At 38.9% G+C, this 20336-nt stretch overlaps 1 protein-coding gene across 3 annotated transcripts in view; it reads left to right on the top strand.

The window, feature by feature from the left end:
• Positions 1-20336, top strand: part of doc2b (double C2-like domains, beta) — a 120199-nt gene that overhangs the window by 44029 nt on the left and 55834 nt on the right. The gene's annotated exons all lie outside the window — the stretch shown is intronic.

The following is a 20336-nucleotide window of genomic DNA, read 5'->3' as shown; positions in this document are numbered from 1 at the left end:
CTTTTCTTTGGCAACCAATCACAGTTGTTGTGGTTTTGAAGGTATAGAAGCTCTGAAATGAAATGTGTCTGCTACCTTACACTTGATGTAATACAGCTTCGGCATTAGCACAATAAAGTTATGTGAATAATGAAACCATCTGTGGCTTTTTCTGTCCAACTCTAAACAGGGAGACGTATTAGCAACATGCCATTATTTTCAAATAGCCAAATGTGAACCTAATATTAAAAAATGTTTCTATGCCCCACGGCTCGATTCTCACCATTTCATCATCAAACATTTTGACATCCAATAAATGTTCACAAGATAGCCTGCAGACAACATTGAAATATATTACGGCCAAAATGAAAATGGAGTCGACGTCCGTAAGTCATCCATCATCACTACCTGCTGAACGGAGTCGGGAGCTAAATACCTTTGTGGAATCAACATCAGAGCTGTTTCTCTGAGCATTTTCACCTTGCGATAAAACCATATTCGGGGTATTTTGCACTCATTTAAGAAGAAAGTTAACAGGAAACACTTGTTTGCATTTCCATTGTCTTTAATAAATGGTATAGTGACAGGGGAGGCTCAGCATTTCATCATTATTTTCAGGGATTTATTGTTAGTGTCTGATGTACGACAATCCTCCCTGCTGCTGTGTTTTATGCAACATAGACTCTCGAACGTCATGTGTCTTATTTTTAACCCTCGGTGTACGAGTGACTGGTGATTCATCTGTGTGCGACAACATAATCCCATTACAGGCGGTAATGAAGCTGACTACCAACTACAAATGGTGGCTGTGTGTGTGTGTGTGTGCGTGTGTGTGTGCGTGTGTGTGTGTATGCAGGGTGTCATGTCTTATCACCAGTCTTTTCTCCACTTCATTCTGTTGTCAGTTTTTGAGACAGAATTTCATATCGCTGGAGGTGGAGAAAGGCAAAAAAAAAAACCACACACGCTCTTTTCCCTCCGTCTAATCCACTGGGCTGCAACAGTGAACGTACAGCAGGGCGGAAAAGATAACTTCTCCCAGGGGAAGCTGCCAGGCTACAGCTCTTGATCAGTGACTCGCTTCGTTTTAAATGCATAAATAAAAATGTGGGTAAAGTTTTGCCCCAGTGCTTAACAGAGTGTGTTTTTATCCTACTGCAGCTTCTGAGTGAACTTCTGAATTTTTCCCCTTTTTTCCACTTTAAGTCGATAAGTACAGTGAGTGACAACAATATAACTTTAAGGCGATTTATATGACAGTGACTGTTGTGTCGATAAATGAAGATTGTCAAATACATTTTTTATGAGGGGCAAAACAGGGCAAAGGTCAAAGGTTGGGGTACCCCTCAGCAAGGTACCCAGTACAGGAGACTCTAAATTGATCCCAGGCATGGGGTAAAAAGTGTACTCCTACTGCTGGTTCCAAGCCTGGATAAATGTGACGGCTGTGGCAGTTAGGGTATGTAAAAAAAATCTCTGCTAAATCAAATATGCGGTGATCAGCTATGGCGACCCCTAGAGAGGGAGAAGCCAAAAGAAAAAGAAAAAAAGAAAAAAATAGGGTCCAAGAACTGACTGGTTATTATTATCCAACTTCCCAGGTGTAAAATTACATGGTGTGCGCATACTGTAGGTCCAGTCGCAAACAAAAACTATCAAGTTAAAACTGTAAAACCGACACCGTACTTGCTCGAGGGCATCTGCACACTGTACCCCACAAACGAGACACACAGGTTTTTGAATTCTTCAAAGACTGAGTCTGCAAATGCTTGCTTCAGTGTTCGTAAAAATTGTAAATTCATAAATCATTGAAAAATGCTTTTGGATCAATTGAAAATTCAGCCTGTATTGCATGAAAATGTAAAGTTCTTGCTTTAATGTGCATATAAATAGACAATGTTTTCACATCATGGCTGATGATGAGTAAACATTTCCACAACTGAACCTCAAAAACTGGATTTTTTAGAGTATTTCTGAATTATGCCCTCATGTTAACAACAATGGCAGTCAACGGGGAAAATGTCATCTTTAAACATCAGTTCTCCACTTGTGGAGTCAATTTCAATCTTTTTTCTTCTTTTTTTGAAGATCGGCATCTCTATGCTGTCTAGATGAATTATGCAAATGTGCACTGCCAGCTGATATCCTGCACCCTGATGGTTGGCTCAGTCACAGTGAATAGTAAATGGTTTGTATTTGTATTACACTTAAAATCTAATCTTGACGAACACTCCAACCTGATATTCACCCATTCACTCTCATGTTTATACAGAGCATTTACTGTATGTGAGCATTTACTGCCATCAGGGACAACGTGTGGTGCTGTAGGCTAGCAGAGCTGGGAATCAAACCCTCAACTTCCCAGTTGAAAGACAACTCACTCAACCACCTCTCCACCATTGCCCCAGTGTCAAACCAGCTAGAGCTTCTCACTTAGCATGGAGCTCAATGGGATAAGAGGTTATGAGTTAAAACCTGCAAAGTGCCTTTTGACCTGTATTATTGCTGTTTGTAGGTAATAATTAACCTTTATTTTTCTAGGAAGTCGCATTATGATTGAAAAGTTTAATTCAGTCAAGACCTAGCCAAAGTTAAAAGCATCACATGTGCAATTGAAAAGCCATATTAACAACAAAAACCACAAAAGTATCAAAGTACACAGCAACAACAATCAGTCTCTTAATTAACAGTAAATTACAACAATTGCAGCTCACAATAACAACAGCATTTCCCTTACACTACATATAAAAATCTTTTAATTTGGACTGAGGATTGTTCTAGAACTAAATGTCTCCATGACACGTCTCTGGGCAAGACTGCGCAACCTGCGTCCGAAAACGTAGCGTCGTCTTACCTGTGAGACCTGAATTGTCATACGAGTGGATAAAAGGTGACTGTGTGCTGTGAAGAGCTTTAAGTGCTTGTTGAGACGAGGAAAGTGTATATAAATACAGACCATTTACCATTTAGTACAACCAACAGCCCAATCTCTCCCCGAGAGAAGAACATGGGTGAAGCTGGGTGCTAAATTATCACCATGGAAACCTGTATGCAGATGATTGGATGTTTCAAGTAAAGGCTTGTAGCTAACGAAACACTTGATGTGACTAAATATAATTAGTGTCATTATTTTACACTTAATATTTAGCATATCTTGAATTTTAGTCTTCGTATACACAAATATTACTACACATTTGTATATGTTTGCATGTATTCACAACACAGTACAATGTTTCTTGGGATACACGTACCTTTCTACCAAAAGCAGCAACTTTAATTCTTAAAACGTCTGAGAACTTTGGCAACATTATTAGGTACACAGGACATCTAATAAAATGGCAGGAGTGGCTTGACGTGTTTTGTGTTGTTAATTCAGAGATGGTCCTCTCCATCAGTGATCCCCAAACTCTGGGTTGGGACCCACAAATGCATATTTTTGGATTTCCAAACAACTTTGCAGAGTTTTCACAACCTGTTAGTATTGATGTATGTGTATATGTTTTAAATAACATGCACGTTTTGATTCATTCCTCAAACATTACTTGGAAATATTTTGTTTACCAAACCAGCAATCAGTCCGACAAAATTGTTCTTGTCAGTATTTATATTGCAATTTGGGTCACAATAGTTTGCCACCTTTAAAAATTGGGTTCTGACAAATAGTATATAGAAAGTTTGAAAAACACTGCTCTTTCTTATGGTCTTCTTCTGCTGTAGCTAAACTTCTTCAAGGTTTGACATGTTCTCCTGCTTCCCTTGGTTGCAATAAGTGGTTCTTTGAGTTCAACAAGGTATTTTCACATAGAGAACTGCAGCTCACTGGATGTTTCTCTTTTTTTGGCCATTTTCTATAAACCCTGAGACATTTGTGTGTGAGCCATGCCCCGTTCAAAGACACTAAACTCACCCTTCTTTCATATTCCAATGCTCTGTTTCAGCAGGTCCTCTTGACCATGTCTATGCGATGTTGCGAAATTGCTGTAACCTGATTGGCTGATTAGATATTGCATTAACGAGCAAATTAACTGGTGTACCTAATAAAGTGGCTTCAACATCTGCTCAACAAAGTACCTGAAGTAACCTCAAGCAGTGAATTCTCCAGTGTCCCAGACTTTCACTTGAATTAATTTAAACTCAGGTTCCTCAGGTCGAAACACAATTTGGGAAACTGAAAAGGTTCATGAAAGTGCAGTCCATTTTCTCTCCAGGTTATTTTTTTCTTGTAATTGGGGGCAATTTCTTGGTTAAACTTCTCACAATCAGGGGAAAAAAAATGACAATTTAAACGAGAGCAAAAGCAAGTGGTAGGTGGTCTTTCTGTTTGCTGCTTGTAACAGGTGTTGGTGATTTGGAGAGAAGCTGTTCGAAATAACTGAATGGAAGAAGAACCTAACACTAACACTGCAAGGCTGCTTAATATAATGAATGGCAAGTGGATATTATACACAGTGTTTGTGGTTATATGGTAATAAAAATGGATTGAACAGATATGTGAATCTATGGTAGAGCTTCGCCAAGGACCCCAACACTATAAAAACAAAATTCCAGCGACTTCCTCATGTATAGTCCTTTAAATAATTTTGCAATAAATAGTTTCAGAGACCTTTATCGTCTCTCTGGAAGGAAACTTGGTTTGCCGTGGTTGACGAAAACATCCAAAAAGACAAATAACTTGGCGATTTGTTCTACACAAGTGCAATTGTGTAACAATTACTGCTACTTCCTTGACCTTAAGGGTAGCGGTGTAATCAATCATCTTGAACATCCCATTTAACGTGTTAAAAACCAAGTTTTGAATTTGAATAGATCATGAAGCAGGAGACTATGGTGTGTTTGCACTTGAGTTGAGCGGTTCAGTTTGGTACAAACTGGTGCGTTTCCTTTAGGAATAATATCAAAAATAAAAATATAAAATTGAATTTTTCAGTACCCTTCCCGTGCGGTGCGGTATGGTACAGGTGGAGCTAGACACATGAAAGTCTGCTGATTGAGCGACAGAAAAACTCTGGTGCTTCTTCAACGCCAGGAGTCTCTTTTCAGACAAAGTTTGACATCTTGTTGAGACAAACAGCCACAAATCCAGCAGGAAAAATCTGCTGGATGTCCTCCATTGCTGTCTGTTGTGTCGTTGTAGTCGTACTGGCATGACGTCACGATATGTATGTCGCTGGCACAGCTATCGGGCACAATGTACACGTCGTCTACCAAGTAAAGGGTACTTTTCAGTCGAAACGCAAGCCTGACACAGATGGAAACACAACTTTAGGTGTCTCCTGTACCTAATAAAGTGGCTTTGAGTGTATATCAGATAATTTTACTAGATTAATCTGGATACTTGTCACAGAAACACTGGTTCACAGCAGTTTTAGTTGAGTTACTGCTGTGTGACGTCTGGCAAATGATCTGTAATTCTCAGTTGGGCTAATTTAAACCAAATTCCTCAACCATCTTCCCTTTTGCCTCCCGGTGCTGCCACACTGATCTCACTCATCTTCTTATTCATATTCCGCCCACACAGAGATGCGGACACTTCTTATTGTCATTTGTGGGGCAGAGGGAAAGAGCATGGGCGGACAGTGGCCTGATATTTATTTAATAAATAAAGACCATTTTAATCACTCTCTGTAAAATGCCCCAACCTCGAATTGAATAATTAAGTGCTCAGTGAAGGTCAGGAGGAGTTCAGAGCTGTTACGCTGAAACCTCAGACAACATTTAAAAAAAGTTCTTACTAAATCAACAGCGTCATTAAGACCAAGGATCCAGCCTGAAAAGAGAATTCTGCTTCCAATCAAAGAAAGATTATGCTGCATTTGTCTGATTTATGAAAACAAGATTTTCAGGATACAGTTCCACTCCAAATAATTGATATTAACATTAGCCTTCATCCAAATACATAATTAGGTGACCTTTACTCTGAAATGAGTCTGCAGCAAAAATCCATGTGAATTATTGAACGCTTTGTGTCAGAGATTTAGAGACAGACGGACGTGACCTTAAGTCTTTACTTGGCAACATTACTTTGATTTGTGATCAAAGACGTCACAATGTTCGGCTGCAAAACAATGCCTTTAAACATGTCTTCCTTTATCTTCCTGTGGAGACATGTCTCACACTCTCTGACCTGGTATTAACCTCCATCCTCAGTGATTTGGAGGAGGTTTGAGGACACGTGTGCCCTCACTTCCTGTGAGCAGCGCGAGAATGTTGCTGAAATTCGAACACAGAAAGCGCTATGTGTAGTAGAGTTGGGCAGTATCTGCGACATCATTTCATACGCAAATGCAACAACGGTGTGCGGAATCATTATAATCAGTTATTTAAAGACATTTAAATAACACACTACAGCACAGACTCCGTCTGACACAGTCACTGAACTGAAAACATGACTGAACGGGTTGCGATTTGGCTCACGATTAACGGCTTTCAGCAGCGCTCTCCACCAGACTCCTCTGTTAAAAATTGACATTTTCGAGATTTCCTTTGCTAAATGTTGGAGATTAACACGTTTTCAGGATTTTTAAGTCTTTTTAACTGATCTGTACATTTCGACATTGTTCGCTTTGGTTCTTATGTCGGACGTCGCACTCATGACTCTTCCAGTGACGACACTCTGTCGTCTCTGTGACGTCACATTTTACTATCAGCTCCACTCACTTAAAACCTTCGACAGAGCAGGTACTGAGGGCTTTACGGTATCCATCCATCCATCTTCTACCGCTTTATCCTCCACATGAGAGTCACAAGTGGTGCTGTGCCAAGCTCAGCTGACATAGGTCACAAATTCCATAGTTTTTGAATTTTCTCTATATCACTAACAGTCTAGTAGTTACAGTAATGAGAAGTACCCGTGCCAAATCCTGCATGGTTAATTGCTATTTTATAGATATTACGAGATACCTTATTATCGCCCAACTCTAATGTGTCGCTGATACTCAACTTTGTGTGAACTCATCTGACAATAGTTGGCACGTAAAAGACATTTGTTGATATTGAAAAGTTTCATCATACGGTTTAAAGTTTTCCAGTGCTGCTAAAAAAAATATATATATATCTTATTGCATCTGACTTTGCATTCTTCTTCTTTTCTTTTTTAGCCAAGAGGTTGCTTAAGGCCTCCTACAATTGGTGTTGTTTACAATGTGAGGTCCCAAAAAGGAAAGCCGGCATTATTACTGCTGCAGCAGCTGTGACGCTGCGCGAGGTGTCGACTCCACTTGTTGCATCAGCTTTAAACAAGTACGGTTCAGTGATCTGTCAGTACAGTGTTGTACAGACTTCCACCTCAGCAGGGAATGTGTTGTTTTTTTTGCATGCAGCATCACGCGCCGCATCCATACACTGTATGTGATGCTCATTCATATGAGCTCGAGCAGGTACACTGAATATTTGATGGGTGTATTTGTAACGAGAGCAACACAGACAAGATGTCTTACAGTCCACTGACTGGAGTAATTAACAAGTCAAATTTTAGTAACTAGACTGTATTTTGGTGTTTAATCATCAGAAATAAGAAAAGAGTAATGTATGACTTTAGTGTTGATGGCCTTAGTGAAGGTTGTACTTGAGAGAAAATGTGAATCTTTAGTTCTGTTTCCATGGTTTGCACACTTTAATTTTTAATATAAGAGGAGCTGATAGCTTGGGATTTGGCAACAGATGCTCAGCTGTAACAGGACACCACCAGGTTGAGAGAGTTATTATTCCAGAAGCTACAGTGTATGGAGGACTGTACGTGCCATATCTAGATATTAGAAAACAAACAAAAGTGAAAATTAAAAAAAAAAATGTGATTTGAAACATAAGCAAAATCAATATGCTCACAATTATTTCCCTGATTTTTTTTTAAATCTATTCCCATTTCATTTATTTCCATTTTTATTTATTCTTAGCAATCAGTTCTGTCTAACTGGCACAATCTGACCAGGGTTGCCAGGTTTGTCTATCACATGGTATGTGTACAGAAGAAATGACTGTAAATGTTCCAGATTAAAGTATCAGGTCATAGTTATTTATTTGCAGTTTTACTCACATGCTGATGATTTTGCAGCAGAGGGTTTTTAAATTAGGTTTATTCCTGTTAGCGTGAAGAAAAGAGATTAACTGCAGGAAGTAATCTGTTCAATAGGATTTTTTTTATTGAGCATGGAAATATTAATACCCGACGCTCTTGTGCTAAATATTTGGTTAATAAGGAGCTTATTTAAGCAAATGCAGCCGCTTCATATGTGAGAAAATGATGTTGAATTTATTCCACTACTGTTGACATATTTAGACGACGCTTTCATTTATTTATTTTTTTATTTTTTCTATTGGCAGGTTGTTTACAGTTGTCCGAGGAGGACTTTCCTTATCGTATCCGGCTGTTAAAGGCATAGTTAATTTTCTTTTCTTCTTTTGACGAGTGTTTGCATGAAGTATTGACCTGTTATTAACACTGGCTGCACCACTGTGTCCATGGACACTCGCTCTCACCGATAACATGCCTGTCTTTAGAGACAGACTTTAACCACTTAGCAAAAGTCTTGTGTGATAAAATGTATGCCTGCTTAAGACTAGACTATCTTAAGGATATGTCTGCAGCCTGGAAAGTGAAGTTTGTAAACAATTCCGTCTCCCCTACGCCAAAGTCCATAGAGAAAATCAGTGATTTTTAAATCACAGCACAAAGGAGTTGTTGATCCACCGCTGCCTCCTTCATTAAATTAGAATGTTTTGATTTTTGTGAATTCGATGTTTGTAAAACTTTTGTTTGGATTTGCCAAAGTGGCACAAATGAAACAAATGAGACAGCAGTAAATAAGCAGCTGCTGTGTGTCTGTGAGCTAAAATCGCTGATTTTCTCTATGGACTTTGGTGTGAGAGAATGAGTGGTTTATAAACTTAATTTTACAGCCAAAAAATGCTGTTTTATGGTGAAAAAAAGCAGCAAACATACTCCTACGATATCAAAGACTTCAGCAGACATAGAATTTATGAGTTAAACCTTTTCCTTTTATCTCTTTTGTCATACAACCACACTAGTAAGTTGTAACATAACCGGCAGGTGTTAAAGATGCTCCATTTCTGTGTCAAAACACATGTCTTTAGAGTTAATGTGAACTAAAAAGCGTTCAGATGTTACAATGTTTACGAAAAAAAACATTTCTCCTTTGTCTCATTAAGATGCAAATGTGTGCAGTCATGAGCTCCTAATATAATCATTTCCTGTGTAGGTGGAAGCTGTCATGGCATGTGGGGAAGTTTCTATCATGTTCCTTTAATTAACCCGAGATGTCACAGGAACAGGCGTAAAAAAACGTAAAGTGCAAAGAGATGTCTCAAAATTTCGTCTGAAAGTCCTGATTATTTATTTATATCAGCAAAGATTCAATCAGCTCTGTGATGTAAAACAAAAACAGTTTCATCTTCAGCAGGAACCTGCCGTTCCCCTGCGAGACTTCCCTGCTCTAATGAGAGGAACAGAATGGGAGGCATGCAATCTAATTGTTCATTCAAGCACCACGAGCAGACAAATTAACACTTGGACTATTTGTCCTTCACTCTGCAGTTCAGTCAGTGAGCAGGGGAGGGACTTTTACTCACTTTCTGAAGACACAGTGTAAACACACCGGTTTTTAAACGTCTTAAACGCAGACAAATCTCTGCATATTTGCTTACATAAAACCCAGATTTTATTACAGTTCCCATTTGTTAGCTAATTTATGAGAGCTGTTCACTCTATTTGTTTGTTCTATTTGCTTTATTTAAGGCAAGAAACACAATAGAAACTGTGTTTCCCAGACTGTCTATATGAGGACCCACTTTTTAAATATGGCAAACTATTGTGACCCAATATAAACCTAATAATGTAGCTAATCTCTAATATAATTTTGGGCTGGAATCATTTTGACAAATGCATTTAAAGTTAATTTTATGCATGTACCTTAATACACAAACACATCAATCTTGACTGAAATGTTGGGGAAATTTCAGCAGATTTGTTTTGGGGTGACACAAAAAAATATCCCATGACCCATCTATGGGTCCTGACCCAGGCTTTGGGAACTACTGCACTAGGGTTAAGGTTCCCGACCCTGACTTGTTTCCATAAATCAGTGATAACTGCCACATTTTGACATAGCATTTCCTGTTTCTGTTTCAAAGAAAGAGCACTTTCGTTGCAGTTTCCTGTGTCCAGTCTTTTTGAAACAGGGCTTTTATTGTGAAATGCTCCAGCTTCATATTGAAAGGTTCGGTATTTTGTTGATTATAGAGCAGTATTTCAACATATAGAAGGAAAAAAAGAGTATTTTTTGAAAACAAAAACAAAAAACAGTAACTTGATTTAGTGGAATTAATTTAAACTTTTCTTCATTGAGGGCTTTGTGAAGGTTCCCAGTCATCCAGATCATTGTGAACTTCAGTGGTCAGTCCCTCTGGGAGTTTGAAAGTCATTTCATCATTTCAAATGTCTTGTTTACTTTACACAGACGCTGATACTCATATTTAAAAAATATAGTGCTTTGGACTCAACTACTTGGGATTTTAGGAGCTGTTCACACAAAAAGGAGTTTATCGTATCAGTGTTTTATTTACATGGAATCGGCATTTTGGGAGCCCTGAAACACAATTTCAACGGGCCCCAGAGTGGAAATATTTAGGGAAAAAATTTACATGTTTTTGTCTTGTCTTCTTGTTTTTTGTTCCTTTGTTAACCACACTCATGCGATGACTGGCTGTAAAATTTCCTATTGTGTTTTACACTATATGGCAATAAACCTATCCTTCATCCTTGATCCTTGACTTATTTGGATAAAGTACACACACATGTTAAACTTCTTCTCCAATTTCAGTTTAGCAGTGTTACAGCACTACGTACAGGCCTGGCATGTGTGCTGCATCATTTTGGAGGGAAAATATTTACAGAAAACGTTTTCAAAATGACAAAAAACAAGATTGTTTACATTTCGTTGAGTCTCGTTTTTGTGTGGGTGACAGTGATAGAGCAAGTCGCCTTTCAAATGGAAGGTTGTGGGTACATGCCAACAAGTCCTTGAGCCGGCAGCGTGTGAACATTATGGAAAAGATTTGTGACAGAAAAAGCGTTGCTCATAGATGCAGTGTATGCAAAACCTCTGACTACTTATGCTTTGCTAAGTAATTGTTTAAAAAAATGTATTAGATGTGAGAAATACAGAGAAAAACCAAATGTTATGTATTAAATGTCTCCACTTATTTCCAGCACATTTAGTCATAAAAGAAAGTCACAGGGTATTTGACCTAGTTTGCGAGATGAATTACTTTGCACTCAATTTATGCAATTTGACTTTGAGCTATTTAGCGGTAATGGCAGCTTAATTGCAATCCTATTCCACCTGAGCGCACCCAGAAAATAACCACTGGTGTTGATCACAGCATGTGCTGTATGTTTTTCTCAAAAATGTTCACGCTGTGTCACAAGTGGCACAAACTCAGCTCTCATTTGCATTGGATTATTCTCAAAAACAGCCAAATTCATGTCTATGTCAGGGTATAAGTTTTTTTTCCAGGCCCTGTCTATAAGATTTTAGGGACATTTTGAATCATTTCCATTTCAGTTTTTAATCAAATATTGGCAAATACCTTGATTATTTTCTTTCATAGCAGTACCTGTATATATATGTATATATATATACACACATATATATGTCCTGGTCAACAGTTATATCTTTTTTATTGATTTACTTTTACTGTGAAAAATTTGGTGTAGAATAAAGGAAGCGAAACACAAGCCTGACCCAGGATTTTACCTTACCATACTATATCAAACCAAACTGTACTGTGATGGAAACACATCTTTATGCTGCGGTCACAACAGCCGTAGTTTACATACAAAGTCAATACACAGATGTGAGTAGACGCGGATTTGGCGTGAATAGTGCGGCACATTTAAGCGTCATTCACTTCAGTTGAGCTTAGTGCTGAGATTCTCCAAATTGATGTTGTGTCTGTGACGTGACGGCCAGTTGGTTCATGATATTTTGTCAACGAAAAAGGTTAGAATCAAGTCAGTGAGGAAATATGGAATGACGTGATCTGCACAATGCAAAAACCGGCAGTGTTACAACTTGAAACTATCACAAGCACCATTCATCATCATTCCAACAACTTTTCCTGCCAACATGCCAGCAATCAGTCATGTTGACATCCAGAGCTCCAGTGATACATCACCCAGCCCAATTTGTGAGTTGTGTGTGGTATTTTTTTGCAAACATTTACCATCTATTTTATGTGGGCATTAAAACCTCCCATCACATAAATTTCAAACCCAATGTTAGATATTTCAAGGGTAATTTGCCCCCGAGCCCACACTAATTTCCTACCCTGGCGTGTGTCGAGGTGAAATGTGGAGAGCTTCCACCACAAAGGGTTTCATGAACTTTGCTCTCAGCCAGGAGGTGAGTGGCCGGTCAGCATCACTCAACAGGGAATTGCCTCTGCAGTTTGGCCTGGAGGGAGGTAATGGAGCTGCCATGGCTCTGCTCTTAGCTGAGCAAAACGACGGCCATTTTGACAGCAGTCATCACTCTAAAAAAATATATATAATAAAAACAAAAAATAATACCTCCTGTCCCTGTCGGCTGTGTCTCCCTCTACAAACGGAGCTCTGACATGAGCAACATGCTGCTCGGCTTTGTTGCCACATTAGCGATAATGTGTGAATTTGCACATCAACTCGTTTCTTTCCGATTCTTGACTGTAGGGGAGACTTTCCACACTTTACCAGCCCCATTTTGGTAAATGTGTAAACTGTCACATGAGGTACGAATCAAACGCAGCCACATGTGGCCGAGGGTGATCTGTTTTTGTGATGTCTACCACCTCTACCACAGAAGCTAATTATTTATTTATCTATTTATTTTAAAGATGTATTTGGGCGAATGTGTCTTTAAAAAGCCCAAACAAGTTTTGAACACTTTGAGCATCGATTGGTGCAAAGGTTTTCAATCCCTGGTGACATAGAGCTGGAGGCACGTTCACCCTGGACAGGTCAGTAGTCCATCACAGCAACAACATATAGAAACAAACAACCATTCACTACCACACTCACACTTTCAGTCAACTTAAAGTGTTTAAAGAACCCGAAGAAAACCCACTCGACCTGCAAACTCCACTCAGAAAGACCCAAGGCCGGACCAGGATCCACATTGCGAGGAATTGTGATTGCTAATAGAATCACGATATCAGAGGGAATGGTAATTTTTACATAATTATTCTCTTAAAATGATTACTGTGTCATATGTTTGCAGATCTGTGAGAAACACAGTCTGTAGATTAAGATGTGTATAGATCAAGACATCAATAATTCATCTAAAATTATATTTTAACACACATAAAAAATATTGCAGCTCCTGTGATTTGCAAATTGCAGTAGGCCATATTGCGATTTTGATAAAATTACAATTAATTGTTCAGCCCTATCGTGAGTGTTTGGTTTTAGCTTTGTTTGAGGTTAATGTTTGTTGAGTCTAACTCAGTGTTTATAGTGGACACTATATACCTACAGTATATGCTGTATATAAGCTGATAATGTGAGATTAATGATGCAGTGAGAGAGAAAATAATAAAGCAATAAAGCAGGAGGAAATGTGAAATAGATTTTCAAGCTTCAGCAGCTTATAGTTTTCTAAGTCAAGTATTTCAAAGTCATAGTGCAGCAGTTCTGCCAAGTTCTGCTTTTCAAACATGTGGAAAAACTCATTCTTCACTTTTAATCAATGACTTGAATTCCTTTTTTTTGAAATGATCAAGAAAACAGAAAAAACAACAGTGGTCAATGCTTCAAAAATGTTGCTTCACGCAGAGACTGTGAAAACAGGCGGTGACGGCTGTCAGTGCATTAATCATTACACACAGCAGGAATGACGACAAAAAACAAACACAATTTAAAAGTACTTCTCAAACATTTGGCATCAATACATCTGTACTAAAAAAAGTCATTTAGTCATTTTCCCTGTTACAAACACACGATTCTCTCATAATCACTTGAGACTGAATTAGACTTTTAACGTCATTCTTTTCCTGCCTGAGCGTCAATGAAATTAGGCTGCACAGCTGGAGTATGACTCCACTGTTGTCTTTTCTTTCTTTTTTTCTTTTTTTTTTAAAAATGGGAAAGACTCCACTTCATTATTCTCCTTCTGGGTTCACAGCTCTGTTGCATCTCACTGGACTGTAACAGCAACACAAATGGCTCATGCAGCTGCGGGACAAAATGGTGTCACAAGAAGCAGACAGCATTACTGTAGAGACTGTAAATAATAATAATAAAAATAAAAATTATATTATAATATCTTTTGGAGGCCATGCCCCCACATTAAATCCACATTTAAGAGTATTTTCAGACATGAGTGATGGTTCAAGGAAGAGAGAAGAGTTAACAACCTCTTTGAAATAAGGACAAAGAGGATCACGCACACAATTTGTCTGATCCGTTTTGTTAAAAACTAGGGGTGGGAATAACAGATACGATAGCGTTACATCACGATATCTGTCTCACTGAAGAAAACGAAATGTTAACGTGCAGGATTTCTCCGTTTACTCACAACATAGAGACCAAGGTGCATAAAATCTATGTATTGAACGTGGATGGAGCATCTCTTAACGTAGCTTTCTCCACCATTATCCCTCTTCTTCATCCACGTAACTCCCACCCCAAATTTCCCCTCATTCATTTGAGCAGTGCCGCCATGAGGAGACATGAATAGCGATGCCATATTTGTGCCAGCATATCAATTATCATATTGCACGAGGAAGAACAACGATTCATCCCCTATTTTAAACGAAACTTCACCCTCTTCTGCTTCCTCCCAAGGATTTTAACGGTCATATTTATAATTCTGGACATTGTGTTTCTTTGTTTTTAGTGCCCAGATTTTCACACCACATGCACATATTGAAAGTGAAAACACTTTAAAACAAGCCTTCTGTAAAACTCTCTCGAAAATGCTCTCTCTCATATCAAACAAAGCCAATTTCCCTGCATAGATGCACATGCTACACTGCTCTGACTCATCACCACAGGTCAAAAACTCTTACTTTAACTCCACTATATCGAATGTTTCATTCTTTGACGACTCTTGGTGAAACGGCCGTTCCTCAGCCACAGTCGATCACAATCAATCTCATATAGTTGAATTACAGAAATCACTCACAACAAACATTAACCCGCTTCTAGCAACCGCTACCACGTCTTCTGTGTGCGAGTGTGAGTGAGTGGACTGAAAATGATCTCGACAGCACAGTCTGTTCGCATTCCTCAGAGAGAAATCAGCCAACTTGTGCAGGGCGTTAGACGGAAAACTGTCGAGAAAACAAAATAACTGTTCATTTTCGTTTGTCTGGGGAAAGATGAAGCGATGCTGGGGCGGAGAACGCGCTGCGTTGAGCAAGAGATCGGGACATGATGGCAGGAAAATAAAGAGGTTTTTTCAACGTGGGAGCATTAACGATCACATTCACTCAACAACTTTGATAGAAATACAGCAGCTCTGTAATTGTATGAGACACCAGAACAAAGAGAGACACATTCATCCTTAGAGAATGTGTTTTGAACGTTTCACCATGGGATTTTGGTTTTATTTGTCTGCACAGATAAAACTGAATGGAGGTCATAGGTCAAGCAAGAAAGAGGATGATTTTTGTGGTGATCTGTACCAAAGTCCAGATTTTTTTGAAAAGCCAATTAAAAAGTCGTTAATCTTTCAAGATTTTAAATGTTTGTCCTTGACGGATGTTCACGAACAAAGGTCATGTGATCAATCTTTACAGCACCAACAATGGCTCTGTTGGCAGAGCAGACCACTTTAAAAGATCCATTATGTAGATGTTAGTGACATCTAGTGGTGAAACTGTACAGTGCAAGAAATGGAGGACGCATGTATGCTTTTTCAGTGTTTCAGGGAGTTACAGTGGTCTTTGCATACCAGAGAAGATGTATTTACAATTCACAACTGCCATTGTAGGCTTCCAGTTCAAAGCACGAAATATTTGCCTATTTGAGCAGCAGCGCAAAATGGCGGCTTCGGTAAAGCAAATCCCCCATAGAGAATACTTATTTTAAGGTCCCGAAGAGCAGGCTGTTTTTATTTTATTTCATTTTTATTTTCATATTTTATTTCAAGATTTACGTACTTTTACAGTCGTAAATCTTACACAGTGGACTTCTAAGGGTGTTTTTTTACAGCTAAGAAACTGTTCGGGGTCAGGGTTCAAGATTAGTTGAGGTAGAGGTACAGACTGTCAAGAAAATATTTTTAAAGCTTCAACTTAAAACTTGGTTGTTTGAGGGAGGTAAATCTTCAAACAAATCAAAGCAGCACAGAGTCGTTTTGCCCTTTGGCAAAGTTTGGAGTATCAACAAGTAAAACTAAAATACTCGGAAATGGACCATAATATCAACAAATTACACAGCAAACTCATTCAAATTGTTTAAGATGTAGTTGGGAGTGTGAATTTACGAGTTTGTGGTCTAGACTTCTTTGTTTCGCTTTACATCAGTCGTAAACATACTTGTGTTCAATTTATTTCCATTGACATCTTGCCACACTGTTTTAAAATACATTTTATCTAATTTCAGCTCAGAGGCGACGTCGTCAATTCTGACTTCCGACATAAATGGAATCGCTGTGTGGAAGCAGCCAACAAGTTCAGTCAATTTTGATGAGCTCAGCGTTCTTTTGGTAGCAATTATTCACTGCTTTTTAAGCGAATCAGGACGTCTTCAATCACAGATATAGACTTTGTTTCAAACTCATGTTATTTAACGCTTTGGGAGCCGATTAACTGTTGTTTCTGCATCTAATTGAGGAAAACAGTACTAATGTTGATGTAGAGCCTGGTTCTGGGCAGTGGTGTGGGGTTTGTAATACTGTCCTTTTCAATCATTTGTTTTCAGAGTCAGTGTTTGGTCAGGGACGGACACTGGGTTCACTGAGAGCCAACAAAACATCTTACAATCTTTTAAAAGTGTTTAAAAACTTAATGTTCAATTCAATTATCTAAAAATACCAAAGTGTGACTAAAGAACTGGGTGTTATTTGTCACCAACAACTTCAGAGTCTTCAAGTACTTTTTTTATGATTTAATTCTAATCCTAACAACATTGTGTTGTTCCAGGAAAAGGGTTTATTTTCACTTGGCTTTAAGTGCGACAGTCACCCACTTTGCACCGTGGTGCTTTGATAAAACTAGGTGAAATTAGTGATTTTCTCCACTGACCTCTGAGTGAGCAGAGTTGGACTTTGTGTTGTCGTCGAGGATGCTGCTGTGCATGGCTGGATTCAGCGGGGTGGACGGGCTGCTGATGCCCTCTGACCTCCTCTTCTCCAGCAGAACATTAACATCCTTCACAGCTGGAGAGAAGGGTGATTTTGTGTGGATTAATATTCTGAAGTGTGTGTTAACTTTTAATATAAACAAACTTCTATTACACTCTAACCAAAATCAGTGGAGTTCAGATCTTGTGTTGCCCGGGACACATTCCACAGGAAGTGATTTGTTTTGTGTCAATATATCCTGAAGCAACAAAACAGAAACAAACAGTTTCTGGTGTGAATTCTACTGCTCAAAAAGCCCAAACAGATAAGAACAAGGATAGTTGTGTTTTTCCTCAGTAGTTTTGACTTTTGACCACATTGTTTGTCCTTGAAGTGGTGAAAGAGAGTTAAAACACTGACCATAAACCAGAAACAATGAGCTGAAAGACACTAAATTGCATCATAGAGCTGAGAACTACAGTCAGTCAAAATTTCTCTATGATAATTCAAGGTAAAATCATCTGGCGTCATGGAGACACAACTGCATTTGTACAGAAATATCGGGTTCTGTTGATGTTGGGTCTCACCAAGAGGAGATACATCGTCCTGAGTGCTGGAATCAGGGGCTTCAGCCGAGGATTCCTCCATGATGTCCACCTTCCCCTCCAGTGGGAAGGCGGAAAGCTGCCTGTGAGCCGGAGGCTGAGGGCTGCAGCGGGACTCCGCGTCGGTGGAGGCTCTGAAGTTGAAACTTAGACCCATGTGAAGACAAACTCACACCTGCAGATTTTAGACACATTGAACATTAGAATCTTTACATACATACAACCCAGATTTATATATAAATAGTGCAGTGCCCTTGCAAAATCTGTTTTTGTGTGTGTTTTTTAGTAATTGGTTTAGTGTGCTCATTGTGACTATTACACAGCAAAGGTTCAGTGACATTTTTATTTGTGTATGGTAGAAAGCAAATCAAATCCTGATACTGACATAATGGCATACAATAAATATGGAAAATCTGTCACCGGGATACAGAGATGGAGTTCAGTAGGGTGACCGCTGCAGGAAAGAAGCTTCCTCTGTACCTGCTGGTTCTGGTGCAGAGAGACCTGTAAAAAACGAAAATACTCATTTACCAAAATCATAGTTTCTGTGAATTTTCATAGTTTCTGTGAATTTCCAAACTTTCTGTGACACACACAGATTTGCCCAACTACTCTTCTAAGGACATTGCACTGACCAGCCTAAACAGAGTATTATCCCAAACATTAATCATGTAATGCCTAATCCTAACCTTAACCTAACTTCAATTCATTCGCGGTGAAATGCGCCTGCTGCCGTCATAATCGCGGGGAATTCAACATCGAGTGTTTTATCGCCTATACTTACAGTAAGGGGGACCACGTAAACATGACGGAGTATTCTTTTTCCACACTTGCGACTGGTAGGGCCTCCAGAGTCCCAAATGTAAGTATTAAAATGGTTAAAAAGTTGATTTTGCATAATATGTCCCCTTTAAGTGTAGGACAGCATAACTACATGTGCTGTAGGAGACACACCTTTTTAATCACATTTAAATGATTCTCATATTATTTGACGTATTTTTAATACATTTCATATTGTAAATATGAGCATTATAGCTCAATAGCTTCCAGGTTATTTAACCTGCTGGCTCAAAATCAGTGCAGGATCACACTTGTTTAATGAGACACACCTCGTTATTTATTTATTTTTTTCAAAAAACGCTGCAGTATGCTCGCCAAAATATTTGCCATAAAGTTGGCAATAATGGCGCACTTGAAATGTTGGAGCGTTTCCTTGACAACGCGAACACGAGAGACGGCTGGCTTGACCGCAGTCTGAGAAACCATGTTCTGCCTTATTAGGACCAGGTTTTGGTCTCAATAAGGACCACTGGTCCTGACAAGGTCTAAAAAAGTGTCTTAAAGCGGTGACAGATACAGTATACACGCGCACGTTAATAGGGCGCGCGCGCACACGCACACACAACCGCACACTTCGACACCAAAGTTTGCGCCATGGTTTGCACACGGTTCTGCCATAAATCTGTTTCACATACAAATTAAATTGTCTCACTCACCTGCTGGGGGTGAAGCTCTGAAGCTCTGAAGCTCTGAAGCTCAGCACCTCCAGCACCTCCAGCACCTCTAGCACCTTCGTCACCTCCCGTCAGTCTGTCAGACCACAGCACTTGTACTTCCGCATTAATTAAGGAAAAATTCCCGGGCTTTAAAAGTCATGTGACCGTTGTCATTAAATATCCTGCATTTCTGCCGAACAGGCGTGTGGAGGTAGGGTGAAATGAAATGCAGTATACGCTATTTGCTTAAAAAGGCTGCTGTGAGCCTCAGAGGTCAGTTGTGGTGTTGGTTGCAGTGGAGGTAACACTTGCTGTGTTTTGCTGGCTTTATAAAAAACTGTCATTGTGGTTTACTTGTATTTTTCCCACCTGTAAATAAATGATGTTATCATTGTATACACCTTGGGAGTTGGTAAATTAAAGTGCACCTACCAAAAAGCCAATATTTAGCAAGCTATCTTGCGCTCTATCTAGCTAACTAGCTAGCTAAAACTTAACTTTATTTTACAGAAGTCAATCAGGAGATATACAATTAAATAACTTTATAGATTAAAATCTAACTGTATTTTACTAGAAGTCAGTCAGGAAATTTGCCATTAACATTAAAGATGAACTGATTTACTGAGGAAATACATTATAATATACTAGGCGAGCTTGCTATCTATCTAACTTGCTAAAACGTTGTCTTGATACAAACAATTTATTTTACAGAAGAAGTCAGTCAGGAGATTACAATTAAATTACTTTATAGACTAAAATCTAACTGTGGAATGAAACTTATATTTCATTGTATTGTTTTTCACAATTCCAATTACCTCTATAGTTCAAAATCTAACTGTGTAGTTGATAGCATTTTCATCCATACAATGTTCACTCCTACGTTGATTATTATTGCTGTAATTACATGTCAGTGCTACAAACTCCTGCAGATTTCCCATGTGGCGTATGAGAACTTCTCTCCTCGCCACAGTGCACAG

The sequence above is a fragment of the Solea senegalensis genome, linkage group LG13 (genome assembly GCF_019176455.1).
Source record: "Solea senegalensis isolate Sse05_10M linkage group LG13, IFAPA_SoseM_1, whole genome shotgun sequence".
Taxonomy (NCBI): Eukaryota; Metazoa; Chordata; class Actinopteri; order Pleuronectiformes; family Soleidae; genus Solea; species Solea senegalensis.
Note: the sequence above shows the minus strand (reverse complement) of the source record. Positions and strands in the feature narration are given on the sequence as shown.